The sequence below is a fragment of the Melospiza melodia genome, unplaced genomic scaffold (genome assembly GCF_035770615.1).
Source record: "Melospiza melodia melodia isolate bMelMel2 unplaced genomic scaffold, bMelMel2.pri scaffold_18, whole genome shotgun sequence".
In the NCBI taxonomy this organism is placed as follows: domain Eukaryota; kingdom Metazoa; phylum Chordata; class Aves; order Passeriformes; family Passerellidae; genus Melospiza; species Melospiza melodia.
In genome coordinates this window covers 15,496,170-15,523,602 of record NW_026948525.1, presented here as the reverse complement: position 1 = coordinate 15,523,602, position 27,433 = coordinate 15,496,170, and the positions used below count along the sequence as shown (strand labels likewise).

The following is a 27,433-nucleotide window of genomic DNA, read 5'->3' as shown; positions in this document are numbered from 1 at the left end:
TCGAGGATCAGGGAGTTGGCAGGGTGCGACTTTTCATGCATACACATCCCAATTAAATTGGATTCGGGCCAACTTAAATTAAGGACCTTTGAAGAACTGCTGCAAACTAATGAATATCTACAGTTTGCACTTGATAGCTACACTGGGCGCATCGCAGTAGATCGGCCGGCCCACAAATTGTTTAATTCGGAGTTTAAATTATCTCTAAGAAAGGTTCAAAGCAGGGAGCCACTAGATGCCATGACAGTTTTCACGGACGCGTCTGGAGCATCCCACAAGTCAGTAATGACTTGGAAGGATCCTCAGACTCAGCAGTGGGAGGCTGATGTTGCTATTTTGGAGGGTTCTCCACAGATTGCTGAGTTGGACGCAGTCGTCAGGGCATTTCAGAGATTCCCTGAACCCTTTAATCTGGTCACAGATTCTGCGTATGTTGCGGGTGTAAGTGTCTCGGGCTGAACAAGCAGTTCTTCAAGAGGTGTCCAACAAGAGATTGTTTGAATTACTTAATAAGCTCGTGGAATTGGTCTCCCAACACGAGCATCCCTTTTATGTTATGCATGTTAGGTCGCATACTGATCTGCCTGGGTTCATAGCGGAGGGCAACCGTCGAGCCGATTCCTTGGCCGCGGCTGCTGTGACGCAGGGCCCTCTCCCAGACGTGTTCGGTCAGGCTAAGATCAGCCACCAACTGTTCCACCAGAATGCGCCTGGCCTGGTTCGGCAATTCAATCTTACGCAGGACCAGGCTAAGGCGATAGTGGCCACATGTCCCCAGTGGCAAAAAGACCAAATGCCTACTGTGACCTCGGGGGCTAACCCCCGAGGTTTGGCAAGCTGCGAGGTGTGGCAGATGGACGTAACACATGTCCCATCTTTTGGTCGACTGTGTTACGTCCATGTCTCAGTGGACACTTTCTCCGGGGCTATCTATGCCTCTGCCCACACAGGAGAGAAGGCAGTGGATGTCCAGAAGCATCTGCTTCAGGCATTCGCTGTCTTGGGCATCCCTAGGGCCCTAAAAACAGACAATGGCCCTGCGTATACTTCCAAGGAGCTGCGGAGCTTCCTACAGCAATGGGGAATAGTGCACAAAACTGGCATCCCCTATTCCCCGACAGGCCAAGTCATGGTGGAAAGGGCCCACCAGAGCCTTAAGAAGATCCTATCCCGACAACAACCGGCGATGAAGGTGGAAACCCCCCACGTCCGACTGGCAAGAGCTTTATATACACTTAATTTTTTGAACTGCTCTTTTGACAGCCAGAATCCTCCGGTGGTCCGGCACTTCGGCAGTCACCAGCAGCTGCAGCCGAAAGCCAGGCCCCCAGTTCTTGTAAAAGATCCGGAGACCTGGCGGACGGAGGGCCCTTTTGACCTGGTGACCTGGGGGAGGGGATATGCTTGTGTGTCCACTCCCTCAGGCCCCAAGTGGGTACCATCCAAATGGGTCAGGCCCTTCGTCCCGAAGCAGAGGACAAAGCAGGAGGCGGTACCACAGGTCCGGCAGGCATATTGGCGTCGGCGGAGGAAGTCACGCAATCATCCTTTGTCTTTCTCTCCTGGTCTCCTCCCAGTGACTGAGGAGCCCTCCCCTCCTTCTTCACCTCCACCCCTGGATCTCTTATGTTATGTTGCCTCCTATTCACCCCCGGCTCGAGTTATGACCCCTCGCACGTTTTATCTAAATTGGCTATTTAGTGAGGAACCATTTTTGTGATTTTGTGATACTTTTACTTGTCTCTTTCGTTTTAGTTACATCTCCTCAATGGCCTTGGTGTCAACACTGCTGACTCCCAACCCTTGTCTACTGATGATGCTCATGGCGACCTGCGGACTCCTGTTGTCACCTTCGGAGCCGTGGGTCATCCCCCAGCCAAAGGTCAACGTCTGGCGTGCCTTGGCACAATCGCTAGGACAGGACAGTATATGCCTAGACACCGGCGCAGCAGAGGACCCGATGTCGTCTTGCCTTGTGGGGATCCCATTCTCTCCAGGCGAGTTCCCTGTTATGTTCAAACGTGCCTTTTCCCCAATCCTATCCCAGAGTCTCACCATTCTCCCCAATTTTGATTCATCCAATGCCTGGAGAGACGGAGTGGTCAGGCTGGATCCTGCACCCTCCGAGCCCACCGAATTACATCTCCTTGGGTCAGCCAACGCCTCCATTTGTTTTCAGTTTGATTACGGCATTACCCCCGTTGAGAAGGGTAGTGAGGTGGTCCGCCAGTCCAAGAAAGAGTACCAAGCCAGGCAGTGGTGCCAGGCCGTTCTCAAAATCCTCGGCCCCACCACTACTGGACGGACCCCTTACTCCCTTCCAAGAGGCGTGTTTTTAATTTGTGGTGACCGAGCGTGGGCAGGCATCCCCTCTGGCCTGGTCGGAGGGCCGTGCACTTTTGGCCGGCTGACGCTGTTTACTCCCAACATTACCCAAATTATTAATTGGAAGAGAACAAACATCACAGCTGAATTGGGCAGAGCCAAAAGAGATCTGAAGGATCTCACGGAAGACTGTGATGATGAAATTACGCATTGGTCACACTCAAAATCCGTTGCCTTTACCATTCTGTTGCCTTGGGTATCGGTAGCGAAGGCTCTAGGTGAATTGGGCCGCCTAGAGTGTTGGGTAGCTAAACAAGCGAATCTTACATCAGCTGCGCTTTACGACCTCCTCACAGACCAGGAAATAACAAGGAAGGCGACACTCCAAAATAGAGCAGCAATAGATTTTCTATTGCTGCTCCATCACCATCGTTGTGAGGAGTTTGAGGGCCTCTGCTGTCTGAACCTGTCCTCTCGAGCTGAGGACGCCAGACATTCCATCAGAAGACTTCAAGACCTTTTACACCAGGTTAAACAAGAAACATCCGACTGGCTGGGGGACGTCTTTAAGGGTTGGGGCCTCAGCGGGTGGGCCAGTTCTATTTTAGAGTCGGTTGCTAAAGTTGTGTTGAGCTTAATTGTCATTTCAGTTGTGATTGTGTTGATCCGCTGGCTGGTCCAAAAACTGATAGCCAAGGCCATCTCGCCAGCTGTGAACCATGTCACTATTCCATCGGAAGTGCCCTTCGAGCTGGAAGACCTCACCCCAGAGACCAAAGAGGACGCAGACGAGGAGAGGTCAACCGGGCAGCCACAGGAACATCTAGACACTGACGAACTCCAGCTCAAAGGAGGCGAGAAAAAGCTGAGCCAGCCACGGATTCCCAAACCTTGGATTTTTATGGACATTCCAGCTTCATTTTATTTTTATTTGTTAAGAAACGGGGAGATGTTGTGTTGTGTTTTTAAATTCCCCAGTTTTCTCCCTTATTTATGTATGCTCCCCCTTTGTTCTGTGTTAAATGGTTCCTCCCTACTCAGTTTTCCCGCCACTGTGCCCCCGACAGTTAAGTTACCATGGATACCCCTTCCCCCTCCACTGTCAATCTCTTATGTTATGTAATTTCCCCTCCCAGGCTTTGCCTTATAAGTAAGTCTTCTCTCCTCCCTGGGCCCAGTCAATCATCCCCCACTCCTCCCAAGCTTTGAGAAACTTCTTCTCTCTGGGGGTTGTGGTTGGCTGGTGTCCCGGGGCCCCTCCTCTGCTTTACGTTTATTGGCTATATCCTCATGCCAGTTATGTTGTGTGCCTCCCTACCTATTCATAGATTGGTTTGCCGGGTTTCCCTCCCTTCTCCACCCCCTCCCTTTAAAACCTTGTTGCTCTGCCTGTTCGTTGCCATTTGCCGGGGGTTCTACCATCTGTTGGTTGCCCTCTGCTGTGGGACCTTCCAATAAACCGACCTGTTACCCCTAGCAAGTGGTCGCCTCCTCATTCGTCCTCTCAAGTGCAAATAGTCCAATTCCGAGATCCAGCCCAGCCCGAGGCCAAGACGCCAAGGGGGGCTGGCCTCCGATGCGTAGGGGCGTCGGCCATTCTCACCCCTTCAGCTAGCCGGACTTAGGGCCGCGAACACCCTAGCGCACACCAGGGCAGCGGGGCAGGGCCACGACAGCAGCACTGGCAACACCAAGTGCTGCTGCTGCTGGGCACAGCTGCTGTGCCAGCCCTGATCTGCCTCCAGCTCTGCACACAGACATTGCTGCTGCAGCTCCACAGAAGGCAGCAAAAGGGGAATCTCTACAAATAACTTTGCTGAGACATCCTTTATTCTGTCTAAAGCCTCTGAGAGAGCCCAGCTCCGCATCAACAAATCTGGGGCCAAAGTGAATGTGGAGCGAAAAAAAGTGGGAAATGGCAGAATCAATGACCTTGCTTTTGGACAGTTTTAAAAATAGAAAACAAGGAAAAAGAACCCCCAAAATAAAAGGAACAATATATATCAATGATTACTTTTATTACAGGTGATTTTACTGTTTCTGAAATTTTCTGGTCATAAGTGTCCACACTGCAGCCTTGAGCTCCTTGTTCCTCAGGCTGTTGATGAGGGGTTCAGGGTTGGAGGCACCACCGAGTACAGAATTGACAGGGCCAGATCCAGGGATGGGGACGAGATGGAGGGGGGCTTCAGGTGGGCAAAAAAGCCAGTGCTGAGAAACAGGAAAACCATGGCCAGGTGAGGGAGGCAGGTGGAAAAGGCTTTGTGCCGTCCCTGCTCAGAGCGGATCCCCAGCACAGCCCTGAAGATCTGCACATAGGAGAAAACCATGAACACAAAACAGCCAAAACCTAAAGAGATGTAAGACATAAGAAGTCCAAGTTCCCCGTGATAGGATTTGGAGCAGGAGAGCTTGAGAATCTGGGGCACCTCATAGAAGAACTGGCCCAGGGCATTGCCTTGGCACAGGGGCGGGGAAAATGTATTGGCTGTGTGCAGCAGAGCATTGAGAAAGCCACTGGCCCAGGCAGCTTCTGCCAAGTGGGCACAAGCTCTGCTGCCCAGGAGTGTCCCGTAGTGCAGGGGTTTGCAGATGGACATGTAGCGGTCGTAGCACATGATGGTCAGGAGAGAAAATTCTGCTGACATGAAAAATACATACAGAAATAGCTGTGCAGCACATCTTTTGTAGGAGATGGTGCTGGTGTCCCAGAGGGAATTGTGCATGGCTTTGGGGACAAAGCCAGATGTCTTCTTCTTCTCTTCCACCCATTCCTGCTGGGAAAGTAGCCCCTGCATGCCTTGTTCCTGTGCTGAAAGTTGACAGGTACAGTAAAAATTGAATTCACCCTTTTGGTATCAGCCCCAGGCTTTGTGTGGGCAGGCAGAGGCAGGCAGGAGGCAGAGCTGTCAGCAAAGGAAGAGCCCAGCCAGGTGGGGCAGCCGGGGGATGCCGACAGCCTGCAGGGACAGAGGCGCAGGGCAGGGACACCGTGGGACAGCCTGGGCTGCACAGGGCACAGGGATGGGCAGCAGCTGCAAGACAGCCCTGCCAGAGCCAACTTGGGCAGCACTTCGGCCATGGCTGCTGGGCCTGGGCCTGAGGCAGGAGCAGGAGACAAGGGACCCTTGCAGGGCTGGGGCCTCATTGCCTCCTTGTCCCTGCTCAGCAGCCTGGCAGGGGCCGCCCCATGCTCCTGCCCTTGCCATTGCACATGCCCACATGCCAGTGCCCATCCCGGGAAGAGCCCTGAGCAAGGAGGGAGGGACAGGATCTGCCTGGCCAGGGGCTGGGGCTCAGGCCTTTGCCCTTTGCATTCCTCAAACACATCCAGCTTTGCTCAGCACCAGAGACACCTTTGCCTTGCTTGTCCCCAGCTGTCATCACTGCCTCCAGTGTTCTGCTCTAACTGGAACCTGGGGACACTTTCCCAGTGGTGCCCCTCAGTGGGAGCCATTAAAACTTCAAGAAAATTTGGAGTTTAATTTAAACTTTGTGTTACTGACTCTCAAAGACTGAGTCTGATGTAAACAACAGCAAAGCCCTGAGAGGGACATAAAGTTTTCCTAGTCCACTTATGGAGAAAGATTTCAAAAAGCAGTAATAAAATATACATTCCTGTTTTAAAGGGTGTCTTTGATTACATTTCTCTTTGGATCAGAGGTGATTGCAGCACTCTGTGATTAATATTGATCCAGGGTCTCTCCTCAGCAGCTCTGGCCTGCTCACAGAAGCTGTGCCTGGAGCTCTGACCCAGTGTGGACAACCTTGCTCCACATTGCCCAGCCCCATCCTGTCTGTCCTCACTCCCCTGGGACTGCTGTGCTTGCAGAGCTGGCTGCACTCAGCCTAAGAGGGGTTTTCACTTTTTTGGGTTTTTTTGCAGTAATCTGAATCTCCTGAGTTTCCCTCTGCAAACAGCACATTGCTCAGGTGTGTGCCACCAAAGGCACTGCAGAGCTGCCCTGGGCCAGCTGTGAGGGTGGATCATCAGCCCAAGCTGCACTGGGCCCCTGCAAGGGGCTGTGGCCATGGGCACTGCACTGACCCCACTGCTGGGTTTGGCTGCCACGGCCACCGTGAGAAATGAAACTGTCCTTGGAAACACTGGGGAGGACTGGGACATACTGGGGAACACTGGGAACACTGTGGGAGACACTGGGACCTACTGGGAGTGACACTGGGGAGGACTGGGACAACCTGAGGACCCTGGGGGCATTGCGGAGAAAACTGGAGACACTGGGGCATCATGTAGATCACATTGGGAGGAACTGGGAACGACTGGGAATGAACTCAGGTGTATTGGGACAGACAGGGCTGCACTGGGAGGGATTGGAGGGACACTGGGGTTGAACTGGATTCTACTTGGAATGAAATGGGTTTTAGTGGGGTTATAATGGTCTGTACTGGGAATGGACTGGACTGTCCCTGGAAGGACTGTAGGAGGGTGATTTGGCTGCTCCCGCCTCCCCCACATCCCATTTGCCGAGGCTCCCACCCATCACTGTTCGCAGCCAATCATCACTAGGAATCTGGGCCTAGGGGCGGTGCCTAAAAAGGCGCCATATTTTCTCTTTGCATACAACTCCCATCATGCCCCGCGGCCCCATTAAGCCCCATCGGAGCCGGGACTACAACGCCCGTCATGCCCCGCGCTCCACAGTACCCCAGGATCTGCCCCCATCTGTCCCATCAGTGTTCCCCAGACGCTCTAGGATCCCTCAGAGCCCCCTCACCGCCCATTCGGGAGCCCCCAAAAGCGCCCCGGACCCCCTGAGTGCTCCCAACCCCACAGATGCCCAGTACAGCCACTTGTGGAAATTCATTTCCTCTCATCCCCTGCGGCCCCAGAGCCCCTCAGAACACAGTCCCGCGCCTAAAACTCCTGCTGTGCCGTGTGCCCTAAAGATCCTGGTTAGAGCTCCCCGAGCTCCCCGCAAGGACTCCCGAATTTTTTAAGTTCCCGTGAGGGTTTCAAGTCGCGGCTCGGCCGCAAAAGTGTCCCATAACAGCCGTCCCGGACCCCCAAACATCGTGATCGAGCCACTTCTGGGACTACAGCTCCCATCATGCTCCGTGGAGCAACTCTGGCGCTATTCCAGCCGGGACTTCATCTCCCGTCATCCCCATGCCCTACCGAGATCCATTGCAGCTGCGCCTAGAACTCCCGTGATGCTCCGCAGCCCCATTAAATCGTATGATACCTGCGCCTTCAACTCCCATCACCCCCCGCGCCCCAGAGAGCCCCGTGAGAGCCCCCCAAGGGCCCGCCTGGACCCCGAAGGGCCCCAAATTCCCCTCCCTGACCTCCAAGGGCCCCCCTGGACCCCCAAGTGCTGCTCCGACCAAGAACTGTCCCTCGGAATCCCTGAGTGCCCCTCCAAGTGCCCACCCGGCTTCCCCAAGTGTCCTCCAGACCCTCAAGGTCTCTCTGAATTCCCTCCCCAGACCCAAAAATGCCCCAAATGTGCCCCAGAAATGTCTCCAGGGACCCCAAAGTGCTGCCCCTTGACCCTGTGTGAGAAAAAGATGATGAAAAAGGTGTCAAAAAAGATGATAAAAAGACTAAAAATATAACTAATTACCATAAAGAGGAAGAAATAAGTCGCCAATAAATATTAATTAATTAATGAAAGGAATTGTGTTTCTTAGCATGAGAGACAATTTTTTTTATTGCTAAAAAATGTATAGATTTTTAAAGAAAAATACAAACCCAATGTAATAAAAATAATAAAAATATTATTATAAATTAGAATATTATGTTTATAACTTTATTTATTAATTAAATTTTATTTACAAGGAAAAATACTTTGATTTTTTATGTGTTTTGAGATGTCAGTCCCCGGTAGGCCATGTCAGACATAGTGAGGTTGGGGGTGAGGAGCAGCTTGTCCAAACAGGCTTAGCCTGCAAGGGGCTCATTCTTCTCCCTGCCCAGACCTCCTAATGAGACATTCAGCATCAAGATCACCTGGGAAATGCTTCTGTCCCTTCTTCTCTGAAATGAAAACAAAAAAAAATATTCCGTTGACTGAAAAGAAAAATCATGATGTGCACTTTGGAATCTTCCTTCTGAAAAGAACTCCAAACTGACTCTAATCACTGCACAAGCCCTGGACACTCAAAGACAGTGGAAGGGAGACAAAGAGCTCCTGAGGGCTTTCTGTATTTTAATCAGCCCCACGCTGGATTTGGGGCTGGCTCCAGGAGCCTCAGGCATGCAGAGAAGGATGGAGAAGCTGCTCAAGGAGTCAGCAGCAAAACTCCAAGTGCCTTGGAGCATGGCTGGGCCCCAGGGAGGGCAGGGAGTGCCAAAGGCTGCCCAGGGCCTGGTGAGAGCAGATCCTTGAGGCCAGGATTGCAGGGAGCCACAGGCTCTGAGCAGGGAACTGCAATGCTGAGCAAGGCCCGGCAGAGCTGGGTTTTCTCTCCTGTCAAGAGTCTCTGGGTAGGCACTGTTGGTTTCAGGTCCATGGTCCCTGTACTGCTCTTGGCCTGCTCTGATTAGGGTGACAAAGGCAAAAAGCTCTGACCACGGTCCTGATGTTGTCTTATGTTTTCTGTTGTTAGAAGTGTTATTTTAATTCTTCATTTGGGTGGTGGCTTGTTGTTCTAGGGGTTTTTGTAAGGTCATTCTTTTCTTCCTGGTCTTATGGGATTTTCATATTTGGTTATTATGACATAATCCTCTTCTTTATGGTGTTGGGTGGTTTGCCATCTTAGATTAGAGTGGGAGTGATAGTAAAAGGTTTTAGAATCATAAAATTTCGGGAATTAGAAAAAAGCTAGACTCAGTGGGGCCCTGGAAAAATGTTTAAAATGGACTCTGAAAATGTTAGGCTTTGTGTTTGCCAGATCATGTGAAATTGCATTTACTTAAGCAGTATATGAAAAATGATATAATTGTGATGATTATTTAGTAATTAAATATAATTATTGTATAATCATAAGAGGAATCATGAGAAACTATGTTAGAAAATTAAGGGGCACCACGAGGAGCCCATGCTTGGCTGAAATCTATGTAGCCAATAGAACAATAGAAGTTTAATAATTAACATGAAAGTTATATAACGATAAAATATAAAAACATATTCATCCTGTATGAATGGTTGGAGACAGATTTGGGTTTGTACCCCTGACACCCAGAGCTCTTCAATAAAAGCACCGGCATAGAATCATTCTTGTGATTATGTGCTTCTGAATGCTAACAGGAGCAGTGGGGGGAACACCTGACAGTGAGGGGATTTATATAATTATAAATCCCTTAACTGGCATTGGAACTAGACATAGCTATTAAACATTCAACAAACAATCTGTAACTAACATTGGAACTTTATATTAACTCCTTTAACAACGAACTTTATATCAATTTCTTTAACAATCGATTCTCTACCATTTTCCCCTCTAATTGTTCAATTGGGCTCAAGCCTGCATCAATTAGCAATTACTTCTTCTTGAAAGTACAATTTTTGATATTGGTTGTAAATTTGCTTGGCATCTTCATGTTCTTGGTCATTCATTATCATGGTTACTTTTGCTTCTTTCTTATTAAGCTCTTTTGGTATCATTACACTTGCTTGTACACCAGATGTTACAACTCGGATTATACAGGGGAGCATGCAAAGTAGGAGGATCAAACTAGCAATTTCACATAAGATGAAAAAGGCTATTTTATTCCACCAGTTTCCTTTTAATGACCAGAAATTGTCCCACCAGCTGGTGTCGAATGTAGGGGCCCACTCTTGTGTTCCAACATAAACTAACTTACAGATTTCCTTTGAGATATTTCTAATTACTTCAGTGCAGTCATCTATTTCTAAGCAGCACTCAGAGGAGTTAAATTTTCCACAAATAATAAATAATCTACTGCTAGTCTGATTTGATACACCACAGTACTAGTCAGGGATAGTTGGTTGTTTATGTGGTCTAAAGCCAGAGAGGTTCGGTTCGATACCATCTCGAGTGCTTCTTGTAATCTCAGAATCCGATTTAACCCCGTGTAAATTGGGCTCCGGTGTCTCCAGGACCTATCTTGAGCCCAGGTCACTGGTCCATAAGTGCAAATTATTTCCTGGTGGTCCATACTGTGTTTTTCCGTGTCTGGGTTCCTCCAGTTTCAATTAAGTTTCTTTTTGGTCAGCTAGATCTGTTCAAATCATCATATACTGGGACCCCTAAGTTCAATCCAGACTCTTTTGGGAGTAAGAAAAATGACGGTTTAATAATTCCCATAGTGCAAGTGCTGCTTCACTCCCCGGGTAATTCAGTGTAAGCCACATTCCCACATATCCAAACCAGGTTTTCTGGAGCTTTCCGAGAAGCATCACTGATAGCCATTGGAAATTCCCAGTACTTGGATATTTCTCTCACTCCCCAGAATGGGTTTATTCCTTTTCCAGTACACTCATGGAATTAATCTCCTTCTTGATAGATACACCCCATTTCTTTCTTCCCAATGGACCAGTATTTATTGGGCTTTCTAGGGATCTGTCTAGCTAATGGATGTTTTACTTTTAAATATCTTTTACAGGACATTTCTCCTACTGGGGTTTTATACATTTTCCCTTTCCTAGATATACATTACTCTTCTCCAATTATTTTAGACATTAATTCCCACCATTCTTTTCCTCTTTGTCTAACAGTTGGTACTTTTTGTCTCGTTTGTGTCCATTTTAACATATCTATTGGTCTTAAGCTGATCCCTTCCCAAGGCCAGACTTTGGCCATTTGTGTATTTCCACAGATTCAGCAATTACTTACATTCAACTCTTTACTGATCTTTTCCACTAAATCTATGAACCAGTTTTTCCCACTAGATGTTTCTAGGTCTTCTTTCTCATTTACTGATGTTGTTACTTCTTTCTCTTTTATTAAGTCCTCTGTGCCTTTTTGATTGGACTTATGTTCAAAGCAAAGCCAAGCATCTCCTATAGGACACTCCCCAAGCAGTCATTGCTGGTAAGTGGCTATATTTTGTGAAATCCAGTAAGTCTTCCTGTGCCCTTGGTAGGTTGCTAACAGAGAGAGGTTGACACAGTTTAAATTTGTATGTACTTGTATTAAAGATACGGTTTCTTCCCCTCTGTAAAGGGGGTAGTAACATTGAGCACATGGGCTCTTCTGATTTCCCAGCGTGTTGTTAACAAGTTAGATCAGTAAGAGCGTTCCCAGGAGTCTGGTATGAGGCATTCCCCTAAACTCTACAACTACTGAGCTGCACCCAGTGATTGGAGTGGCTGTTTTTAGGCGGACTGTAGACTCACCCAGCCTTGCCTCCTGCTTATGCTTTTCTCCTACAGAAGAGCTCATTGGTTTTAGTACAGAGTTTTTAATTCTCTCAGTGTCAACACATTTGACATTTCTTTACTAATTTATTTTTGCCCTGATGGATATTTTATAGGAGATTGCTTTGTACACTAAGATTGGAGTTAACTGGGGCATTTAAACTTTTTCACATGAAAACATGACCTAAAAACCTTGAACTCAATGGTCAGATGACTTTAAGAATTTTCGGTATCCAAAACGATAGAAAAAATACTCCAAACAAATAACGAGGTATTTACTCTTATGCCTAATCCTACAAAATTACAATATACGCGGAAATGAACAAAGGCTCCAACACAAACTAAAACCTGTACATTCATTATTAATCACTAACTAATAATAAATGCAACAGGAAAGTATCTACTTTTCAAACTCAAATTAAAATATAAATAACATTAACTACAATTTTTAACAGTTCTTAACAAGTTTTGATTATTTAAACAGTTCTTAACAAGTTTTTGACTATAGACAGTCTCCAATAGTCTTTAGGTCTCCTTTGGAGGGTTAGCTTTAGATCATCTGAGTGATTAGTCACAATCCATTCATCAGAAGACTTAGAAGGGGATGTGGTTGGTTTTGACTCTTCAGTGGGAGGTGGTGCAGGTCCTTTAATCTGGGTTATATGTGTCCACCCCTTCTCTTGGGTCATATGGCTGTATTGCTGGTGAGTAGGACCTGAAAAGGGCCTTCAAACTTAGGGGTTAAAGGTGAAGAGCTCCATGATTTAACTAACACCCAGTCCCCTGGATTGATGTTATGGCCCTTAGTGTCTAAGGGAGAGGTTTGAGGGAGATAACCCTTTCTCCTAAGATCTTCGAATGTACTTCCAATAGCCTTTAGATATTTTAGGGTGGCTGTCTCTCCTTCTGGATAAATTCCCGTGCTATATGGGGTTGTCAAGAAGAGGATTCCAAACATCATTTCATACGGTGAGACTCTTATACCTGATCGAGGCCTTGTTCTAATTTGTAACAGTGCTAAGGGTAGACAGTTAAGCCAATTCATCTGAGTTTCTGTAACTAATTTAGTTAATAGGTTTTGGATGGTTTTTTTCTTTTTACTCCTCTGGAGCTCCAGGGATGCCAATGGGCTGTGCAACCTCCATTTCATTCCCAGGGCTTCAACAACTTGTTGTAAAACTTGGACAGTAAAATGTGGACCTCGGTCAGAATCGACATTATTTATCAACCCATATCGGGGAATGATGTTTTCAAGGATTGCTTTTGTGGCTGCTTGGGCTGTCTCTGTTTTGGTCAGGAACGCCTCTACCCAATGTGTGAGGTGATCCATGGTAACTAATAAGTGTCTGTATCCCTGAACAGGGGACATTTCTGTGATGTCTACCTGCACGTTTTGGAATGGCCACAAGGCCAACTCACTTCCCCCAGATCAGATAGTACTCTTCTCATTACTTTCTGATTAATTGGTTGGCAAGTTAAACATCCCTTGGTAACTGCCTTTGCTATGGTACGTACTCCCATGCACATATGATCCCTTGGAAAGTGGTCACATAATCCTTGTATTCCCCAATGGGTCAACTCGTGTAAGTCCATCATCACCTTTCAGGCTAGAGCTTTATTTAAAATTTGCTGTCCATCAGGGGTCCGCCATTCTCCATTTTCTTTTTGCTGTGATCTCATTTTTTCTAACTCTCTTAATTCTTTCTTGTCAAAGATTGGTTATTCCTCTTTCCTTTCCCTACTAGATGTTCCCTCTATCTTAAGAATTTTAACTGGACTTTCTTGTTCCAAAGCTACTTCTTTCACTACTTGATCAGCTAATCGATTTCCCTTTATTTTTGGGGTGTCCCCTTTTTGATGTCCTTTTATGTGAACTTTGGCTATCTCAATTTGTTTCCTTAGGGACTCTAGTGCTAATTTTCTTAGCTCTTCATGTATTAAATTTTTGCCTTTAGAATTTAGGTACCCCTGTTCTTCCCATATTTTTCAAATGTATGGGCAATCCCAAATGTGTACCAGGAGTCGATATAGGTTGTTCCTTTATCTTTTTCTAGTAAATCTAGTCCTCTCTTCAGGGCACAGATTTCACAGCACTGGGCAGACCAATTTGAGGGTAGCTTTCCTTTTTCCTCAACTTGCAGATTCTGCCCATCTATGGTTGCATACCCTGAGACCTGTTTACTGGCTGCCATTTGGGATTATCCATCTGTAAATAAAATTCTCCCATGTGGGAGGGGCTTATCTTCTAAATCTTCTCACACTTTGGTCTGCATTTCAATAATTTGTAAACAATCATGTTCCAGGTCTTTTAATGGCTCTCCCGTGAGGAACAGGGCTGGATTTAAACATTTTGAAGTGAATAATTGGAGGCCCTTGGTACTTATTAGGTTGACTTCATACTTTAGTATTTGGGCGTTGGTTACCCCCTGAGGAGCCTTGTGACTTAAAACATCTTTCACATTTTGTAGTGTATGAATCTTCCCCTTTCAGGTTAGTTTCTGTGTGTCTTCTATTGGGGTGGCTGTTGCCTCTATCACTTGCACACAGGCTGGCCACCCTCTGGCTACTGGATCTGGTAACTTGGAGAGAGATGCGACTGGCTTCCTGCATCCTCCCAAGTCCTGGGTAAGGACTCCACAAGCTATCCCCTCTTCCACGTTTACAAATAGGTCAAAAATCTTTTAAAGGTCTGGTAGGCTCAGTACAGGGACACAGGACAATTTAGTTTTCAGATTCCGAAGTTGTTCCTTGCCATTTGAGGTCCAGGTTACAGGCTCTGAGTCTATCAACTTGTCATATGGAAATTTAACGCTTTTAGTGATTTAATACTGATCAAGCCATAATCTGCAATACTCAAACAAACCTAATAATTTTCTAACATCTCTTTTGGTCTTTGGGACAGGGATGGACAGAATTCCCAAAATTCAGGAGGCCACGAAAGGCTTAGACAAAATGAAAATGATTCACTATTGTATCGAAGTCTGGCCTAAGTTAAACCTGCAGGGGGAGTGGCCATGGTATGCGACAAGAGATCCATGGATGTGTTCCCAATTAAACCAACACCTGAAAACCTGAGAAAGTCCCAATCTTGAGCAGTTAACATATGATGCATGTTGGCAGAGGGATACCACCGGCAATATTATAAAAGTCTGTAAACTACAAAAACAGGAGGCAAAGAATGAGGGGAGAGAAGAGGTTAGTGTTAAGTGGTACCCCCTTGATTACTTACCTCCTTCTCCATTCCCTCCTATTTACCTGGCAATGCCCCAGGCTCCTCTCCCAGATCCCCCCCTTTTACCTCTGGCGTCTCCATCCCCAGAATCAGCAGCTGCTCTGATCCCATTACCACCTCCAATTAACACTCCTATGGTCAATACTCCTACCCTAACCTCAACTCCCTTACCTGCTCCAAACACTACTGTCCCACCTCCCTCTAATCGAGTTATTTCTCCAGTCTCCCCCTCAGCCTCTTCAACTGTCTCTCCAGCCCCACTTCCAGTGTCCCTTCCTACAGATTCAGTCTCTTTCCCCTTTACCTACTGCTATACCATTGCTCCCTCCTAACTGGGAGGTGAGCACCTCCATCTCTAACCCAGTTAGTATGAGTCAACTAGCCCCACTCCTCCTGTTTCTTCCCAGAAGGGTAACCTCATGGAGGGACCTTACTGTAATACACAATCTAAAACATCTAAAGTGGAGAAGCTTTTTCCTCTTAGAGAAGTCCCCATGGGTGGGATACGTGGGGGACTTGGGTTTGTGAAGGCCCCATTAACAGCCACTGAAATTCGAGGCTTTGAAAAGGAGTTAGGGAACTTAGTGGAGGATCCAGTAGGAATATCGAACCAAGTAAATCTATTTCTAGGCCTTAACATTTACACCTGGGGAGAGCTGAACTCTATTTTTAAAATTTTGTTCAGCGCTGAAGAAGTGAGGATGATCAGGGACACAGGAATGCGGATCTGGGAGTGAGAAAATAATTCAGGAGATCCCAGTGACCAGAAATTACCCTTACAGGACCCCGAGTGGGACTCTAATGAAGAGGAAGATAGAATGAACATGGAAGAGTATAGGACCCTGATGGTTAGTGGAATAAAGAAATCAGTTCCCTGAAGTAATAACACAAAACTAGCTTTTGATAACATGTAAGAAAAGGATGAAACCCCAGCTACTAGGCTTAAGAGATTAAAGAGGAACTTCCAATTATATTCCAATATAGATCCTGATAGCTCTTAAGGCCAAGTACTTCTAAAAGTGCAATTTGTTACAAAATCGTGGCTGGACATATGGAGAAAGTTAGAGAAAATGGATGACTGGCAGGAGAAGGGAATAAATGAACTGTTAAATGAAGCTTTAAGGATATATTTAAGGAGAGAAGAAAAGAAAACTAAAGCTAAAGCTAGAATCATGGTAGCTGTAGCCAGGGAAAGTCTAGGCGTAAAGAGATCAGCAGGGACAACCATCGAGAATCAGTGAAAATGGACAAAAGTCCTCCTTTGAAACACCCAAAGATAAACCTATACTACCTCCATGGGTGGATACAAACAAGAGACCAGGGGCACCACTGAGTGACAGGAAATGTTATTACTGTGGAGAGATAGGACACATAAGAAGGGATTGCAATAAACTCTCTTTGGATGAGGCAATGGTAAAAGAACAAGAGGCTCTTGAGAGACTCCTGAGGGATGACAACAAGGTGTGTCAGGGGCTTTACATGCTAGGGGACCCAATGTACCATCAAGAAGAGCCTCTGATAAACTTTGAAGTCGGTCCCCAAAGTGAGGAATTTGAATTTTTAGTTGATACTGGAGCAGATAGATCAAGTATAACGGAATTACCCGCAGGAGTGACAACTGGGAGAAAGGTCTGTGAGGTGATGGGAGCAGAGGGAAAACCATTTAGAGCCTCCATAGCTGAAAACGTAGAAATTAAAGGAAACGGAAGGCAGCGTGTGGCTGACTTTATCTATTTACCTAATCTAGAAAGTAATTTACTATTAAGGGACCTACAAATCTCATTAGGAGTGGGGATTATCCCAAAGGATGGGAGAATGATGGTTCAGATCATGAAATTGACATCAGGAGATACAGAGCAGATAAACGCAGAGGTTTGGGCAGGAGAAGGAAAGAGGAGCTATCTAGACATCCCACCAATAAGAATTGAAATGCAAAAAGGAATTCTTCCCGTTCAAGTAAAGCAATACCCAATGTCTATTGAGGGAAAAAAGGGACTGACCCCTGGGATTGAGCAGCTATTAGAGAAAGGTATCCTGGAGCCGTGTATGTCTCCCCACAACACCCCTATTTTAGCAATCAAGAAGGCAGATGGAAAAATACCAATTGGTCCAAGACTTAAGGAAGAAAAATAAGAGAACTATAACCAGGCATCCAGTGGTCCCAAATCCCTACACCCTCTTAAGTCAGATCCAAAGGGAGCATGCCTGGTTTACTATTATAGATTTAAAAGATGCATTTTGGGCATGTCCTCTTGCTGAGGAATGTAGGGATTGTTTCGTGTTTGAGTGGGAACATCCAGAGAAGAGGAGGATACAACAATTAAGGTGGAAGCGCCTACCCCAAGGATTTACTGAGTCCCCAGATCTCTTCAAGCAAGCCTTAGAAGGGCTTTTAGAACAATTCAACCTGAGACCGAAGTACAAATTCTACAATATGTAGATGACTTATTAATATCTGGAGAGGAACAGAATAATGTCAGGGCAACATATACGCCTTTTAAATTTCCTAAGAGCAAAGAGTTTAAAAGTATCTCAGAATAAATTGCAATTTGTGGAAGCGGAAGTTACTTATCTGGGACACATAATTGGGAAAGGATATAAGAAATTAAGTTCTGAAAGAATTTCAGGCATACTATCCATACAAGCACCAAAAACTAAGAGAGATGTCAGAAAACTATTAGGCTTATTTGGGTACTGTAAGTTATGGTTAGACCAATATACCCAAAATGTAAAATTTTTATATGACAAATTAGTAAATGCTGACCCAATAGAATGGAGAAATGAGGATGACAAAAAACTAAATAATTTGAAAGATAAACAATCCTCAGCACCTGTCCTAAGTTTGCCCAATCTGGAAAAAGAATTTGACCTATTTGTAAATACCAAAAAAGGAATTGCATATGGGGTGGTAGCCCAAGAATGGGGAGGGTGCAAGAAACCAATTCCTTACATCTCCAAACTGCTACACCCGGTAGCTAGGAGGTGGCCCACCTGTATTCAAGCAGTTGCTGCAGCAACCACCTTAATTGAAGAGACTCAAAAACTCACCCTGCGATGTAGAATAAGAATCCATGCACCACATGACCTAAAAACAATTTTAAGGCCAAAGAGCCCAGAAGTGGCTTACTGACTCCAGAGTAATAAAGTATGAAATAATTTTAGTAGATGCTAATAACCTAGAGCTGGTAACCTCTAAAACTCTAAATCCAGTGCAGTTCCTCTCTGGAGAGCCATTATTAGAACTAGAGCATAACTGCTTGGAACTAGTGGACTTTCAGACAAAAGTTAGGGAAGATCTAGAAAAGATACCTCTACCTTATGGAATAAAATTATTTACTGATGGGTCTTCGAGAGTAGTGGAGGGAAAAAGGATGTCTGGATATGCAATAATTGAAACTACAGAAAAGGAAGACATGAGATTTACCGAGAAGGGCAAACTGCCTTCTAATTGGTCAGCTCAGTGTTGTGAAATCTATGCCTTAAAGAGGGGACTTGACTTATTGGAAGGGGGCCAAGGGAAAATTTACACTGACTCACAGTATGCCTTTGGAATCGTTCATACATTTGGAAACATTTGGGAGGAACGTGGGTATCTGAACTCCAAAGGAAAACACTTAGTGCACACAGAACTGATAAGATCAATATTAGAATCTCTACCTAAACCTGCAGAGATCACAGTGGTGCATGTTAAGGGACATCAGAAAGGGAATACCATCGAGGAAAAAGGGAATCAGTTAGCTGACCAAGTGGCTAAGGAGGCAGCGTTAAACCCAGGGGAGCCAGTGAAATTACTCAGGTTAAACAAAGTGTTAGGCGAAGAAAGGAAAGGAAAACTAGTATTCAGTGAGAAAGAACTAAAAGCAATAAAAGAATTAAAAATGCATCAGGGGAACCAAGGGGAGTGGTTGACACCAGATGGGTGTAAATTTTTAAATAAAGCCCTAGCCCAGAAAATGTTAACAGAGATACAGGAATTAACCCATTGGGGGAGTCCAAGGGTTATGTGATCACTATTTAAGAGAAAACTTATGTATCGGAATACATGAGTTAGCAAAAGCAGTAACTGAGGGGTGCCTAATTTGCCAAAAACTAAATCAAAAAGTGATGAAGCAGACCATGCGAGGGGGAAAAGAATTAGCCCAAAGACTATTCCAAAACATTCAAATAGACTTTACTGAAATGCCCCCTGCACAGAGTTGCAAACACTTATTGGTAATAGTTGACCACCTTACTCATTGGGTAGAAGCCTTTCCAACAAGAAAAGAGACCGGAAAAGTGGAAATAGTAGCCAAGATTATCTTAGAATTCTAACATCAATCCCCGATACGGGTTGGTGAACAATATTGATTCAGATAGGGGACCACACTTTATTGCACAAGTATTAAATAAGATAATTGAGGCTTTAGGAATAAAATGGAGATTACATACCCCATGGCATCCCCAGAGCTCTGGGAGGGTAGAAAGAATGAATAAAACCCTCACAAATATATTACCAAAATTAATTGCAGAAATGTAGATGAACTGGCTCAAATGTCTACCCCTTGCCTTTTTAAGGATCAGGACAGGACCCTGATCAGATATAGGGGTTCCGCCCTATGAAATGATATTTGCACTCCCATTTTTAATGACTCCATATAGTAGTGGGGACTATTTTGAAGGGGAAACAGCTACCTGAAAGTAAATAGAAACCATTGGAAAGACCCTAGAGAGTCTGAGAAAAAGAGGATATCTTCCCCAAACTTCCCCCCTTGATACAGATGTGCACCAAATAAGTCCGGGAGATTGGGTACTAATGAAGTCATGGAGTAATACCCCATTATCTCCAAAATCTGAAGGATCCTTCCAGGTATTACTCATGACGCACACTGCAGGAAGGACACGAGAAAGAGGCTGGACTCACACCACTCCAGACAAAGGACCGGTACCACCCCCCCAAACAGCACACTGGATCCAACAGCACCAGCTACAGACGCTTCCACGTGGGTTGCAATCCTGAACTCGGACAATCTCAAAGTTACCTTTAGAAAGAGACCAAAGGTTGCTTAGAAAGACTGATAAAAGTACAAGAGACTAATATATTAAAATTGTTATACTTTTTATTCAAGTCATTATTATTTATTGTTTTTGTTGTTGACTTAGGAATGTAGAATTTTTAGTTTGTGTTGGAGCCTTCATTTGTTTTGGAGTATATTATGATATTATTGGATTAGAGATTAGAGTGAACATTTTGTTAACTGTTTGGTGTAAAGATTTCATATATTATCATGAATATAGAGAATGGGTTCCTCCATCTCTTTTAAACTGTTCAAGGTTACAAGTTGAAGAGTTATAAGAATTAAATGTTAGTGTGATAGTTAAGTTCAAAAGGTTATATCACCAATAGAGTTCTAATAATCTATTTTTCTCCAAGGAAAACCCTGGGGGTTTCAAACCTACTCTTCTACAGAACATTCCTCGGGAGCTATTAAATTGATAGAAAGTGGGAGGAAAGAGAAGGGAGAAAGTTCCCCAATCCTAAGAGGCAAGGCCAGGTGAGATCATGGCAATGGTTCATACTGGACTCTTGGGAGGACTGGTGTTATTCCTGTTTATGGAAAGTATAGGGAGTAAGGAAAATCCATGTACTATCACCCCCTACATGATGGGGAGAACCTTGGGTCACTGATAAGGGTTCACACCAATGTAAATCCTTATTTTTTAACTACTCCCAGTTATTTACCTGTCAAGAGGACGGGAAAGTCTATTGGATTGCGAGAAGCACTGCCTCATTTAGGCAACGCTTACTTGGAGAATGCCCCATAGGGAAAACTTGGTTTTGTTTTGAGCATGAAAGTAATCAGGAAGGACTGAAAGATCTAATAAAGGAAAGACAATTAACAGTAACCACCAAAAAGGATGAAATAGAAATGCCCTTAGGGAAGAACCTATTCCTAGACCTAGTTGAAAGAATTAGTAAGGAACTAAATCTAACCAACTGCTGGGTCTGTGGGAGTACTAAAATGACAGAAATTTGGCCATGGGAGGGAATTAGTTTAGGACCATTAGAAGTTCTAAGGTGGGAACAATCAGGACAGAAACCTCACATTTTAGGACAAAGAAGGAAAGAACAATGGGACTTAAAATCTAAAGTAATTGGGGAAGAATGCATAATAAGGGCAGGGAAGAGATATAATACCCCAGTGGGAAAGATGGCATGCAAGAGGTATCTAAAGATTGAAGACTTAAATGCTAGATGGATTCCCCAAGAAACAAATCAATAATGGTCCACTGGGAAAAGGAAAAGGGGTGCATTTATCCTGAAGGCTATAGGCTGCACAAATGTGCAGAAAAAGGGGTAAACCCCTTTTGGGGAATAAGACAAATATGTAAATATTGAGAATACCCTTGGGAAGTCCGAGACATCTTTTGGAAAGCCCCCGATCATCTATTTTGGATTTGTGGCAACACAGCCTATACTACTCTTCCAGGAGACTGGATGGGAAGCTGCACTATAGGTGTCATCAAACCTGCTTTCTTTCTATTGCTAAAGGAATCAGGGTCAAGTTTAGGGGTTCCATTGTATGACAATTTGAGAAAGACTAACTGGAAAAAGAGGAATATAATTGACCTGGGGGGAAAACAAACCTGGAAGGGAACAATCTGGACAGCAGAAGAGATAATTAACACATATGGACCTGCAACTTGGGCCCAGGATGGATCCTGGGGATATCGTACTCCAATTTACATGCTCAGTAGGATCATTCGACTCCAGGCAGTACTAGAAGTAGCGCCCAACAGAACATCACTTGTCCTTGACCATATTAATTACCAATTGGCCCAAACTAGAACTGTCATCTACCAAATTCGACTTGCAGTTGATTACTTAGTAGCCGATGAAAGAGGGATATGTGTAAAATTTAATTCATCAGAGTGCTGCCTGAAAATCGATGATAGAAGTGAGGTAATAAGAAACATCTCAACAGAAATACAAAAAATAGCATATATGGGAAATCAGGAGTGGACTCCCCTAATAGGCACCAGTTGGTGGGATGATTTTTGGTCTTTTAAAGGGAAATGGTGGAAGAAAAGGGAAGTGGCGGCATTAATAAGTTTAATAGTCTTACCTTGCCTACTCCCATGTTTAAATAAGATTATATCATCTACAATTCAAGCTAGTACAGAGGTTTCAGAAACAACTGCTCAAGCCAAAATAATGATGATTGAAAGTCAAGAAGGAGAACATAAAACAGCTAAAAGAGTTTATGACCAGTATCAGAAATTACGGAAGTTTTATGTCCACGAAACAGAAATTACAAATTGATGCGGGCTTAAACTCGATCAAAAAGAAAGAGGGGATATATTGTGAGGAATGAAAATCCTGGAGATGACAGCTCTTTTTCAGAGTAGCAATTGGTAGTTGATGTTAATGAAGTTGATAAGGTCTTAATTTGAAGTGTTGGTCTGTTGTTAAACATTGAATGTTAGAGTTCTAGGACTTGACTTTAGTTGCCGTTGTTAAATGTTGCTATATTACCCTCTATTTGTATCCCTCCTCGTCATATTCTCTATTTGTACCCCATGTTAGTCTGCTGCTAAACATGGAATGTTAGAATTCTAAGACTTGCCTTTAGTTGCCGCTGTTAGATGTTACTATTTTACCCTGTATTTGTATCTCTCCCCATCATAATCTGTATTTGTACCCCTTTCCCTCTCACCCGGGATTTGTATCCATTCCCATTGGGAACCACTTCCCCTGCTCCCCTGCTCCCCGGAGGACTTGCACCCAGACTGAATTCAAATGAGAGGCTGTGGGAACTATATGAACCCTCTCAAAACAACAAACCAGCGCATAAACTTTGACTTTAACCCACCAGAACCACACTAAGTCACCCACTCTAGACCAGAGCTGGATTCCGTCCTGTCACCATAACTTTGATAGTACCCAGCTTGAAAGATACCCCTGGACTACGAGCCAACATCACCTTCCTAAGGACTCTCATAAGGACGGAAGCCCCAGATGTGCCGAAAGACAAAGCTGCACTCCTCCTCCTCAGCGTTGTCTAGTGGGAGCAGTGGCAGTGTGCGCAACCCCTCGGGTTCCCCACCCAGAGCTGACTTTAATAAAGGCCTTTTAAAGGAGCTGGTCTCCTGGCCCTATTTATCACAGCTGGCAGGGGCTGCAGGTTGATGCCATGTGTCCTTGCTGCCCCTCACATCCCCCTGGCCCACCAAGAGCCCCAAGGCAGCCGTGAGGGACAGGCCCTGCAGGCCCAGGCTGGGCTCAGGGCTTGGCCTTTCTGCTTCCTGCAGCCAAGCCAGGCCTTGCTCAGCATTGCAGTTCCCTGCTCAGAGCCTGTGGCTCCCTGCAATCCTGGCCTCAAGGATCTGCTCTCACCAGGCCCTGGGCAGCCTTTGGCACTCCCTGCCCTCCCTGGGGCCCAGCCATGCTCCAAGGCACTTGGAGTTTTGCTGCTGACTCCTTGAGCAGCTTCTCCATCCTTCTCTGCGTGCCTGAGGCTCCTGGACCCAGCCCGAAATCCAGCATGGGGCTGATTAAAATACAGAAAGCCCTCAGGAGCTCTTTGTCTCCCTTCCATTGTCTTTGGGTCTCCAGGGCTTGTGCAGTGATTGGAGTAAGTTTGGAGCTGTCTTCAGGAGGGAGATTCCAAAATGCACCTCCTGATTGGTTTTTAATCAAGGGTGCATTTTATTATTTTTCAGTTCATTTAAGAGGTGACAGAAGCGTTCCCCAAGTGATCTTGATGCTGACTGGTTCCTTAGGAGGTCTGGGCATGGATAAGAATGAGCCCCTTGCAGGCTAAGCCTGTTTGGAAAACCTGACCCGCACCCCCAACCTCCCTGAGATCCCAAAACATCCAAAAATGTTCATAGAATTTATTAATTTTTATTCTGTAATGCATTTTTAATGTAAATATTTTATTATTTATATATTTATTATATTTATTTATATTTATAACTACACTATTGGTATTTATTACCTAGTCTTTATATAGAAAAAATCAATGCATTTTTAGTAGCCGAGAAAATGAATGCTCAATGTTTCTAAGTAAGACAATTCCCTTTATTAAAAGTGCATATTATATGGCTCTATGCAGATATTTACCACATGTAATTTGATTTCTTGATTAGTAGTGCTGTATTAACATTTTAGTACTAAATGTAGTCTTGTCATTAAAAGGTAGCTTTTGTAGTTAAAATAGGAACTATGTTAGTGGGATTTTTAAGAACGGAATGAGGCACTCACAGCAGAGCGCAGCCCCAGGACACCTAAATATTTCAGAGAAAAAGAATTTTTTGCCCTCTTATCAGAAGAAACAAACTTCTTCCTGCCTCAAAGGCTCTGTTCAGATTAGAAGGAAGAATTCGATGATGACCAGACAGAATCCTGTATTTGACTGGAATTTTTGCATCATGTATGAAGTCTATGACTATACAACGGGCTATTGGTTTCAGGGTTAACCCTTTGATAACAGGCGTCCTTTACTGGGCTCGTGCTGCCCAGAGAAAGGTACCTGGATGTCCGTAACTCTTTCTCTTTATTGTCTCATATTATCCTAATTCAAATTGTCCAAATTATTATTACTCAAATTGTATTACTGTTTTTATAACCATTATATTAGTATTAAACTTTTAAAATTTTAAAAACAAGTGTTTGGGGTTTTTCACACCTTCATTAATTAATTAAGTTCTAGCACTGATTTATTTATTCCTCTTTCTGGTAATTAGATACATTTGCACTCTTTTTGTCATCTTTTTAAAATTCTTTTTACAATATTTACAAAAAAATACAGGGCCGGGGGGGAGGGAGGGTGAGGGCACCTTGGAGTCCATGGAGACGTTTCGGGAACACATTTGGGGCAGTTTTGGGTCTGGGGAGGGAATTCAGAGAGAACTTGAGGGTCTGGAGGACACTTGGGGGAGCCGGGTGTGCACTTGAAGGGGCACTCAGGGATTCTGAGGGACAGTTCGGGGTCCGGGGCAGCACTTGGGGGTCCAGGAGGGCCCTTGGAGGTCAGGGAGGGGATTTTGGGGTCTTTCGGGATCCGGGCGGGCCCTTGGGGGCCTCGAACGGAGATCTCTGGGGCGCGGGGGTTGATGGGAGTTGTAGGCGCGGGTATCATACGGTTTAACGGGGCCGCGGAGCATGACGGGAGTTTGAGGCGCAGCTGCAATGGCTCTCGGTGGGGCGCGGGGCACGACAGGAGATGAAGTCCCGTCTGGAATAGTGCCAGACGTTCGCCACAGAGCATGATGGGAGCTGTAGTCCCAAAAGTGGTTCGAACACGATATTTGGAGGTCAGAGAAGGCTCTTGGGGGACACTTTTGTGTCCGAGCCGCGACTTGAGGTCCTCGAGGGGAAAATAAACGTCTTCAGAGCCCTTGGGAGGAGGTCTGGGATCTCTAACCGGGCCCTTTAGGGCACGGATCAAAGCAGGAGTTTTAGGCGCGGGACTGTGTTCTGAGGGGCTCTGGGGCCGCGGGGGATGAGAGGAGATGAATTCCCAGAAGTCGATGTACCGGGCATCTGTGGGGTTGGGAGCACTCAGGGGATCCGGGGACGCTTTTGGTGGGGGTCCCAAATGGGCGCTGAGGGGGCACTGAGGGATCCTGGAGGGTCTGGGGGACACTTATGGGACATATGGGGGCGGATGCCGCAGTGCATTAAGGGAGTTGTAGTCCCAGGTACAATGGGGCTGTATCCGGCCGCGGGGCATGATGGGAGATGTATGCAAAAAGAAATATGGTGCCCATCTAGACACTGCCCCCAGACCCGGATCCCAGGTGCTGATTAGCTGCAACTGCTGATGGGCGGGAGCCTCGGCAAATGGGATGCGTTGTAGGTGGGAACAGCCAAATCACCCTCCTCCAGTCCCTTCCACTACAGCCCAGTTCATTCCCAGTACAGACAAGTATAAACCCAGTAAAGTCCATTTCATTCCAAGTAGAACCCAGTTCAACCCCAGTGCCCCTCCAGTTCCTCCCAGTGCAGCCCAATCTATCCCAACACACTCGAGTTCATTCCCAGTTGTTCCCAGTTCCTCCCAATGTCATCCACAGGATGCCCCAGTGTCCCCCAGTCTTCCCTGCAATATCCCCAGTGTCCCCAGTTTCTCCCAGTATCCCCCAGTGTCACTCCCAGTATGTCCCAGTGTCTCCCACAGTGTTCCAGTGTTCCCCAGTAGGTCACAGGCCTCCCCAGTGTTTCCAAGGACAGTGTAATTTCTCTCCGTGGCTGTGACAGCCAAACCCAGCAGTAGGGTCAGTGCAGTGCCCATGGCCACAGCCCCTTGCAGTGGCCCAGTGCAGCTTGGGCTGATGATCCACCCTCACAGCTGGCCCAGGGCAGCTCTGCAGTGCCTTTGGTGGCACCTGGGGCAAGAACACACCTGAGCAGTGTGTCTGTTTGCAGTGGGGAAAATCAGGAGGTTAAGATTGCTTCAAAAAGCCCCCAAAAGTAAAAACCCCTCTTAGGCTGAGTGCAGCCAACTCTCCAAGCACAGCAGGGCCCAGGGGAGTGAGGACAGACAGGATGGGGCTGGGCAATGTGGAGCAAGGTTGTCCACACTGGGTCAGAGCTCCAGGCACAGCTTCTGTGAGCAGGCCAGAGCTGCTGAGGAGAGACCCTGGGTCAATGTCAATCCCAGAATGCTGCAATCACCTCTGATGTAAAAAGAAATAAAATAAAATATTTTATTTAAAATAGGAATGTGTATTTCTTATAAGGTCCTTCAAATCTTTCTCCATAATTGGACTAGGAAAATTTTAATGACCCTCTCAGGGCTTTGATGTGGCTTACATCAGACTCGGTCCCTGAGAGTGTCTTCAAAAAACTTCTCAAGAACTCAAACTTAAATTTAGACTCCAAAGTTCCTTGAAGTTTTTATGGGTTCCACTGAGGGACATGATTGAGAAAGTGTCCCCAGGTTCCAGTTAGAGCAGAGCACTGGAGAAAGTGATGACAGCTGGGGACAAACAAGGCAAAGGTGTCTCTGGTGCTGAGCAAAGCTGGATGTGTTTAAGGAATGCAAAGGGCCAAGGCCTGAGCCCCAGGCCCTGGCCAGGCAGATGCTGTCCCTCCCTCCTTGCTCAGGGCTCTTCCCGGGATGGGCACTGGCATGTGGGGATGTGCAATGCCAAGGTCAGGAGCATGGGGCAGCCCCTGCCAGGCTGCTGAGCAGGGACAAGGAGGCAATGAGGCCCCAGGCCTGCAAAGGTCACTTGTCCCCTCGTGGCCTCAGGCCCAGGCCCAGCAGCCATGGCCGAAGTGCTGCCCATGTTGGCTCTGGCAGGGCTGTCTTGCAGCTGCTGCCCATCCCTGTGCCCTTTGCAGCCCAGGCTGTCCCCACGGTGTCCCTGCCCTGCGCCTCTGTCCCTGCAGGCTGACGGCATCCCCCGGCTGCCCCACCTGGCTGGGCCCTTCCTTTGCTGACAGCTCTGCCTCCTACCTCCCTCTGCCTGCCCACATAAAGGCCGGGGCTGATACCAAAAGGGTTCATTCCATTTTTACCCTGCCTGTGAACTTCCAGCACAGGAACAATCGTGCAGGGGCTGCTTTCCCAGCAAGGATGGTTGGAAGAGGAGAAGACATCTG

The 27,433-nt window shown here is 46.0% G+C and overlaps 1 pseudogene; it reads right to left on the bottom strand.

The window, feature by feature from the left end:
- Window positions 1-27,433, bottom strand: part of LOC134433393 (zinc finger protein OZF-like) — a 498,900-nt pseudogene that overhangs the window by 288,127 nt on the left and 183,340 nt on the right.